Source organism: Ixodes scapularis, unplaced genomic scaffold (genome assembly GCF_016920785.2).
Source record: "Ixodes scapularis isolate PalLabHiFi unplaced genomic scaffold, ASM1692078v2 PGA_scaffold6__148_contigs__length_123643588, whole genome shotgun sequence".
NCBI lineage: Eukaryota > Metazoa > Arthropoda > Arachnida > Ixodida > Ixodidae > Ixodes > Ixodes scapularis.
In genome coordinates, this window is record NW_024609881.1 from 5878202 (window position 1) to 5887121 (window position 8920).

Sequence of the window (8920 nt, forward strand, 5' to 3'; positions counted from 1 at the left end):
TTCGCGCATCGTAACGTCGACAAGCGCACTTGCCCAATCGCGTTGGCCGACGCTGGCTGCGAATGGGAGTCCTTACTCTAGTTGCCAATGGTTGCAGCTGGGAAGGGGGGCAATACACCAGTTGACCTGGGACCAGTTAGATCCCAGTTGCAACAGGGACCAATTGCACTTAGTCCCAGTTGCAGCTGGTTCCAGCTGAAGTCAGAACATGCAACATAAGAAAAAAAGTTATTGAATCTGCATTAAAAAATAAAATTATAGAAGGAAGCAGTACAGTTCAGTGACAAACTCTGCAGCTCTTGTTCGCCGCATTTGTACGGATGAACTGTGCCCTAGTTTACGAGATTGGCCGTTGGCGTCCCTTTCCCATTGCGTACAAATGGGTTCACTTGCGTTTCCGCGCGTTGCAAAGGTAAAGTCTTGATACGATGCTGTAGTGCTTCCACGTTGCAATCCAATGTTTCCACTAACTTGGGTCACAATAGTTATTTTTTTTCGGTCAGGAGTTAAAACACTTGCCACCATTTTGCTCTTGTGCTCCCGCAGCCTGTGCGGTGTATAGTCTTTTCTCCCGTCTGGTTTTCCGTGGGTGCCCATAGATCACTGAGCGGCGTCTTCCTATCCTTGAAACTCGCCGCTGCCACTCTGCCGTGTTTCCAACTGAGTTGAAGGAAACGTAGATAGGATTTGGACGTTTCGAAGTCTTTGGAAAACTACGCGTTCATCCAGTACGCCAACAGTATGGTCACATCTTTTGCTCGTTTAGATTCTACTGTGTCCTTCCCAGCGTTGGCCTTTGTGGAAGCTCGTCGATGCCTGTTTCAGTGGCTCGGTATCTAGCGGTAACACAAGAGAAGGTCAGCAATGGCAGATGTAATCTGGTACGTGTGCAAAGCGTCTATGCATAACCTCAATACACGAGAAGTAAACCGTCGCAAGAAGTTCTTTTTTTTTCAACGACAGCTGGTGGTGGAAAACCCCCATGACATCAATAGTCACATGATCGCTCCCAGCCACCGCCCCTGAGGCTCCAACCTGCGTACCGCTGATGAGCTTATAAGAAAACAAAAATTCCGTCTATGTAGCCGGATGTGAATCGGTGGTCTATTCGCAACTTTCAACGATGGTGGTACCGCCGTGTGAAAATCAGGCTCCCCAGCTCCTGGATGATCAGCTTCAAAATGAAGGTGCTTGTTTACACCATCCTGGCGTAAAAGTATGAGGCGAGGCTCTTATGTTACTTGCATTTCACAAAATTAATTTACTCACCCGTCGCAGGCCCAACCTCGTACTGTTGTCCTACGACAATCATCCAGATGACAGCCATTTTGATAGGAACTTTATAGACCTTTCCATCTCTGCAGTTGCCTGACCGGCAGATGGAGGGCACTGACGCACTCTCTGCCATTAGGTTGCTTCAGTTGTGTTGGTTTCGGTTTCAAAGTGCATGCGGCTGTGTTCATGTTTTATGTAGATTTTTGCCTAATTTTGTGATACAAATGTTTCCCTTGTAGCACACAGCCAATAAAACAGTGGTACAGCCACTCTGAGGACTATGAAGTGGTTTCGAGCCTAAATTGCGTGCTTTCTTACAAACACTTTTGATGCATCTGATTATGGTTAGAGCGAAACGACTGAACAGGGAAGATTACGATCGTCAACGACCGTACCTGATGCCACTAGTTTCCATAAAAACCAATGAAGGGACTAATACATGAATGAAAATGCAGGTCGACAGCTAGATTAGCAGTGTGCTGAATCGGGAAAAAGAGATGAACTCTCGAGTTTACTATTAACTGTTTTGTTTTCGTGGACACCCAGCTTAGTGAATATCGCAGACTAAAAAAGTCTCGTGCAATGACGCAGATAATTTATAAGCACAAGTCATATTATCCCGGCCTGTTTTAATAAAAGATATTAAGCGCTCGAGAAATAATTTGACTCTGGGAAATGGGCCGGGTGGGAAATTGGGAATTTTTTTAATTATCAGCTCTTCTAAAGTACCATCATAAGCATCATTTCACAATATTGGTTCTAGGAAATGCACTGTTTTTATATGGACATTTGCTTACAAGATAAAAGTGACTGGCCTGTCAAATTAAATCTGATCTTTGACTTCCGTAAAAGTGGCCAAATAAAATTAAAGGGTGCAGCCGCAGGAGAAGTATTTAAAAAAAAGTTTGCCTGAAGCATGACGCTATGCGCCACTTCATGGACCTGCGTAAACATATCTTCATTTGCTTGAACAGACGCGCTATGTAAATTTCGGCGTGGCCAGCCACAAAAAGTAAACCTCCCATTGACCATCCCATCGGCCATCGACAATGCTCAACTCGGTTGGTTTTTATGCAGACACCTTTTTTTCGCCGTCAAATATTGCAGACCCCAGGCACCGGTGAGAGTTAGAACAACGTAGGCAAATTGTTTTCGTACGCAAAAAAAAAAAGACGCTTTTAGGACAAGCTCATGGAGACAGCATTACTCCTTTCAGTATAGGCGCTTTGCAGCAACTGTGCATCATAGGCACCGCCACAACCAACCTTCAGTTCTTGTCTTATTCTGTTTACTTCATCCTTACCACAGCAGAAGAGGCTATTGCCATTTAGACCCTACTATGTCATTCTCCCCAACATTGGTCTTTGTTAAGGTCCTTCAACGCCCTCATCAGTGTCTCGCCACCTCGGTAGAACAAGAGGTCAGCAATGGCGGCTGTAATATGGCGCGTGTATAAAGCTTCTATACAAAGATTTAGCGTACGCAATTCTAACACTGTTTTCTTAAGCTGTCTACGACAGTTTCTTACGCGGGAAGTCCAAACCTTTGTGTTAAAATAAATTAAGCGAATTAAACTGGTTATCTAAAGACAATACATCACTTAAAAGACTGCTGAAATGGGACTGAGCATGGTATGCAGTTTCTTAAAATGCATAGGTAAACCGAATGTTTATATCGCCAGAACAACTGAACGTCAAGCAGATGGGTTGTTATGACGTAACAAATCGCCTGATGTTGACGTGCCATTATTCCCAGCATCGGATAAAATGAAAGTTAAAGGTAAGCTGGCCTATTCTCTCCACGAGTCTCCTTACATAATAAACAGAAGCTGTTTTCGATATATTGTAAATACAAAGGACGATGCTTTCAGAAAACAGTCTCCTTACGCTGACCAGTCTAGACACCTTCCAATCTTAAATGCGCAATCATAAATATACGCGCTTCTTATGGCGAATGTTCCACCACTATTAGTAAACAAACCTTTTTTCTCTTCTTTTTTTTCGTGCTGCTGTGCCTGTTATCATGTATGGGGCTTGAGGGTTGTCGAGCCTCCATTGGAGGTTTTTTCCCTTCTGTCCCTCCAATTAATTTAGAAAATGAATTCATTATTAATATTATCATAGGTTTGAGCCTACCCCCCCCCCCCCCCCCCCCCCCCCCGCGCGTTTCAATCTGGATGAGCAGCGTACCGGCGTGCGGTCGCGTATCACTACTGCGTGAGCACGTTAAAGACACCAGGGTAGCAGTCGTGCTGCACTGGCAAAATTGCTTTGCATGTTACTTTGCATAAAGCATGCGCTGCACAGGTGTGTACGCGCTAGACATGTTAAAGCGTAAGGTCGTATGGCTTCGTGCGTACATGACACAATTTACACACACAACCTGGAAGCACCGCAAGCTCGCGCATACGTGAGACTACGCGCTCGCGAGGCTGTCATGTCCACAAGCGGTACCACAAGTAACATTACATTTGCATGATTTGGCGCTTTGATTTCGTCAAATCAGCTGAAACTTAAAAATACTCTTATGTCCAAACGCTACAGAGAGATTAAAAACACCCCAAGGGGCGTGGGTAGGAACGGCGCGTATTCCGTTCTTGCACTCGAGCAGGCAAACATCCGTGCGGCTACGCCGCTGAATATCCTCACCCGACGAAAAACCGCCAACCGATAATGCGTACATTTACCAGTGATTTCCCTGCACCCCCTACGGGGAAGGGGGGTGGGAACCCCCCTGTTTTTTCCGAAGGCACCCCCTTAACTCACGACGACTTCTCTATTCTCGCTAACCCCCCTAAAAATTTAGGCCCCCCCCCCCCCCCCCCCTAATTTCAATTCCTGGGGAAACACCTGACATTTACAAACACGTACCTTAATGCCAGGCTTGTCCAGATATCCACTCTGCTTACACGGGGGACGCAGCAGTACGTTGGCATCGTGGGCAGCGGAACTGACGCACTCAGACTACCGTCTACGGCCCATGCAGCGCATGCAAAGACGCACCACTACCCTACAGCGTGGCGGCTAGCGCTGGTTGTCGTTGTGTGCGACAGATGGCGCTTTTTTCTCTGATGGCTCTATACGCACTCTACAGCGTCTGAGCTTGGCTCCAGACGAAATAACCACAACCTCTTAACCACAACACAATTGTCTTTAACGTTAAGTTGGTTGTTAAAGTTGAGTGCACACTCGCCCCTCAAGAATGGCTTTTTGCTTTTGTTTTTCAAAACTGCAAAGTTTCGACGAGGTCTCACAAAGGAGGCGGCAAGCCTATCCAATGCAGTTTGATTGTCATGTGACGTTTGGAAAAGTAGCAGGAATGCGCGTGATGAGTTCACAGTTTTGAATTGGTTGGAATGGTTGGTAGCGTCCCTTTGCGGTCCAACGATCCTTGAAAGTATTACTAGAGCAGTCTCTGGGTCCACTTCTCCCTCCTTTCATTGCCCGCTTGTGCCTCGATGTGCGTATGCACCGACCATATCTCGGCATTCTCTCTCATGAGTGCGATCACTCACGCTCGCCGTCAGATTTGAGGTGATCGTGAGTGAGGCCGCAGGTCTCAAAAATTACACCATCTTCCCGAGGGGAACCATAGGGTGATGCGGAGCATCGCGGATCGTTATTAACGGTGTTATTAACGGTGTTAGTAATGTTGTTAGTAACGTTGTTAACTTGCGTGTTATTACGTTGTTAACTTGCGTTGGTTACCACACATCGCGTGAACGTTGTTGGCAACTCCGCGATGCTCCGCATCACCCCATGGTTCGGGAAGATGGTGTAATTTTTTGGCCGTTTCTTCTTGTGGGTGCTCCGGCGGCGGGGAGTGGGGCTCTCTCGTCGTCCCCGAAAGAGCCTGCCGCCGGCAGCAGCCAGCGATCGGCTCGACAGCGGCGCTGCGCCGACGAGCTCGCTCGCTCGCGCCGAGGGTCGACAGCCCTCCCTCCCGGCGGGCGAGGAGGAAAAGCCCGTGCACACACGCCGTCGCTGCTGCTGGCAGAGCTGGCAGCAGCGCACACCAGAGAGAGAGAAACAGCGGTGAACTGAACGCGCGCAGCGCGCTACCGCTGCTTATATTCATACTTGAAGGCGAGGAGACTAGAGGAGGAGAGTTGCGCATGCGCGCGCGGTGTGAGTAGAAGCGAACGCACGCGAAGTGCACGCAGCTGGTAGGGAGAGAGGGCGGAGAGAGTAACGCGCAGCTGTTGGAGAGAGGGAAGGAAGAGAGTTGCGCATGCGTAGTGTGAGTGCGGACTACGACGCCGCGGGACATAGACCCGAGCAAGAGATGCTCCGCATCTAAAAAATTGTGAGTGTGATCGTGAGTTCTGAGAACTCATGAGCGTGAGTCTGATCGTCAATGTGATCGTGAGTTCTGCGAACTTGTGAGTGTGAGCGCGAGTTCTGAGGACTCACGAGTGTGAGCTTGAGCTCTAAGTGAATGTATTCATGAGCATCAGTTTTGAGATCTTTCGAGCGTGATCGTGAGTTTTGAGACTCGGGCACGAGCCTGAATCAAGACGCGAGTTTTAGGATGGATATGAGTCCGGCGATTGCATTAGTCTGCGTGGTGACGCAAGTCTGAGGACCATGGCCATGATGAGTCGTGGTGAGCACTGGTATTATCTTGGCTGGGTTGGTCACGTGAGCTCCCGTTCCATCTTAGTGGACGAGGAGACTCGCACCTCGCAACTACTGCGCGGAGTTAGGGTTGGTTTGGATGTCGCTCACCTGCTCCTCCGCTAGGGGGGGGGGGGGCTTGTTTTTGCACACTTCTCCTTGCCAGCACCTTCCGCAATGTGTGAACCAGCTGTGGAGGGCGGGGGGGGGGGGGAAGGGTACTGGGGGGTTCGTTTTTGTCTTGCCTTGACGTTCGCTCATCGCTTCACTGCAGACGGCGAGACGCCTACGGAAAGATGGCGTGTCGAGGCGACGCAGTAATGTCGGAGTTGGGGAAGCGCTCCAAATGGTTAGCGCTCTTCTCCCTGTGGCATAGATAGGCTTGTGTGGATTTCGGTTCCTGTTGCGAAGTTGGTGCCGGTGGTCATAGAATTGTATGATTGCGTCAGCTATAACGTTTGCACAGCTGTGATAAAATTAAGCGACTCGCATGATCCTCATCACCACCCAGTCGCAAACAATTTTATCTTTCCGCGCACCTCACCGTACCTTTTGCAAATGAGTCATCACTCAGGAGTGCAACAAAGGCGGTGTCGTGATCGATCGAAGCTTCAAGTGAGATCTTTGACATTGTGTGATATTATGCTTTTAAGTGTCGCTCGCGGCAAGATGACGCAAGAAAAAGTTCCCCTTCCCAACTCTATGATGGCTTCTTGTAGCGCACAGGTCAGCCGCCCAAAATGCTATTTTAGTTTTGAGCGCATATTACTGCCGTTAATTAGTGCTAGTTCACCGCTACACACTACTAAAAATTAAAAACAGCGCAAAGACACGGACAAGAACGAGAAGGTAGACGAACACAGCGCTGTTTTCTCCTTCTCATTCTTGTCTCTGTCTTTCCGCTGTTTTTAATTTTTAACCGTGAAATACCAACTAGCCCAAACTTCAACGTTATACACTGCTGCTTAACGTAAAATGCTGAAACGTTAGGTAAGCTGTGCTTCGTCCTAAAGAAGAAATATGCGTTACGCATTTGCATACTATACTGAGAAACAACCGTGCGAATACCTGGCTAAAGCAGTACTTTGGATATACAGCAATACAATAACGTTTGAAATTGAGAACAAAAAAGCATACGGAAGCAGGACATAAACGTCGTGCTCTGAACTCCTTAGAGTGTTCGCCTCCCCAAAATGTTGTAGTACTAATTCATCATGTCAACATTTCCGTCCTTTCGGTTCATTCGCCTCAAATGTGTTTTACTGTAAAAGAGATTGTGTCAGCCTATTCCGCCAACGCAATGAGTGGGTGCTTGCTCGACACGAGCTTTTCCTTGTCGCGTGAGATAACTCGTGACCATACAAACGTCCGCGTGTAATGCTTGCCGAAATTAATTACTTTTCGTTGTCTTCATCTTCAAGTCTTTTACTTTGAAATCCAACTGCAACAGGTTTTATGATTAATAATATTTTGAATAAAATCAAAAGTTCGCCACTTTAGATGATATCCTGGTCCTTGCTATAGTACTTCCTCCGTCGACTAACAGATATTGCTGAAGCAATCGAAGCGTAGACTTTTTTTTAATAAATTGACCCGAAAGTATTGCTTGATAAGACTACAGCTGTGCAACTATTTGACCGAAATGTAACATCAGACTTAAAATATAAGACTATTCAATTGCTTGGTGTGGCATTCTCAAATGCTTTGCGCTATTTGAAACGTGAATGTCGCCCGACAAAGTTTAATATCAAGGTGCAAGGACAAACCAACGGCTTGCGAGAAAAAGAAAAAAATGAAAGCCGTTTATAACTCCCTGTAACACCGAATTGGAGCGCAGCTCTTGAGGAGGAGGAGGGAAGGGTACTGAGTGAGGGTTACCTGTTCTCGGGGCGGGGGGGGGGGGGGGGGGGGGGGGGGGGGGTGTCGCGTGACCTCTGGTGGGGGTCATGTGACCTTGGGGGGTCACGTGACCCCCAGAAAAAATTTTCCGCTAGATTTAGCGGGGAATTTTTCCGCTAGATTTAGCGGGAAAATTTTTCCGCTAGGTTTAACGGGAAAATTTTTCCGCTAGACTTAGCGGTGAATTTTTTCCCCTATATCTAGCGGAGAAATTTCCCCGCTAGATTTAGCGCCGAATTTTTTCCGCTAGATTTAGCGGGGAATTTTTCCGCTAGATTTAGCGGGAAACTTTTTCCGCTAGATTTAGCAGAGAAATTTTTCCGCTAGATTTAGCGGAGAAATTTTTCCGCTAGATTTAGCAGAGAAATTTTTCCGCTAGCTTTAGCGGAGAAATTTTTCAGCTAAACCTATCGGGGAAAGTTTTCCGCTAGATTTAGCGGGAAAATTTTTCCGCTAGATTTAACCCGCTAGATTTAGCGGGGAAATTTTTCCGCCAGATTTAGCGGGGAATTTTTTCCGCTAAATCTAGCGGGGAAATTTTTCCGCTAGATTTAGCGGGGAATTTTTTACGCTAGATTTAGCGGGAAAATTTTTCCGCTAGATTTAGCGGGGAAATTTACTCATAATGCACCACGCGGTTACGTCGACCGCGACGCCGACGCCGCTCAAGCCGGAAACGGGCCCCTAAGAGCTGCGCTCTAAAACACAAAGAAAACAACCTGTAAGCAAGATGACCTGTGAGTGTGATGAGCGTGATGACCTGTGTGAGTATGAAGAGCAGCGAGTGTGAGGACCGTGATAATAATAACACATGTATTGTACCCAGTAACAGCCGAAGCCTAAGCACTGGTTAGTATTAAAGTATACAAACAAGAAAGTTAAGACATGCAAACAACAAAATAGAACAAAATACGCTACAGTGACTACGTATATACATCAACCACATACATGGCCTGTGAGTGTGAGGACCGTGGGGAACTGTGAGTGTGAGGACCGTGAGGACCTGCGAGTGTGAGGACCGTGAGGACCTGTGAGTGTACAGGCCGGTCAGTGAGCGTGAGGACCTGTGAGTGTGATGACCTGCGAGTCTGATGATTCGTGATAACCTGCGAGTGTGATGACGAGCGAGT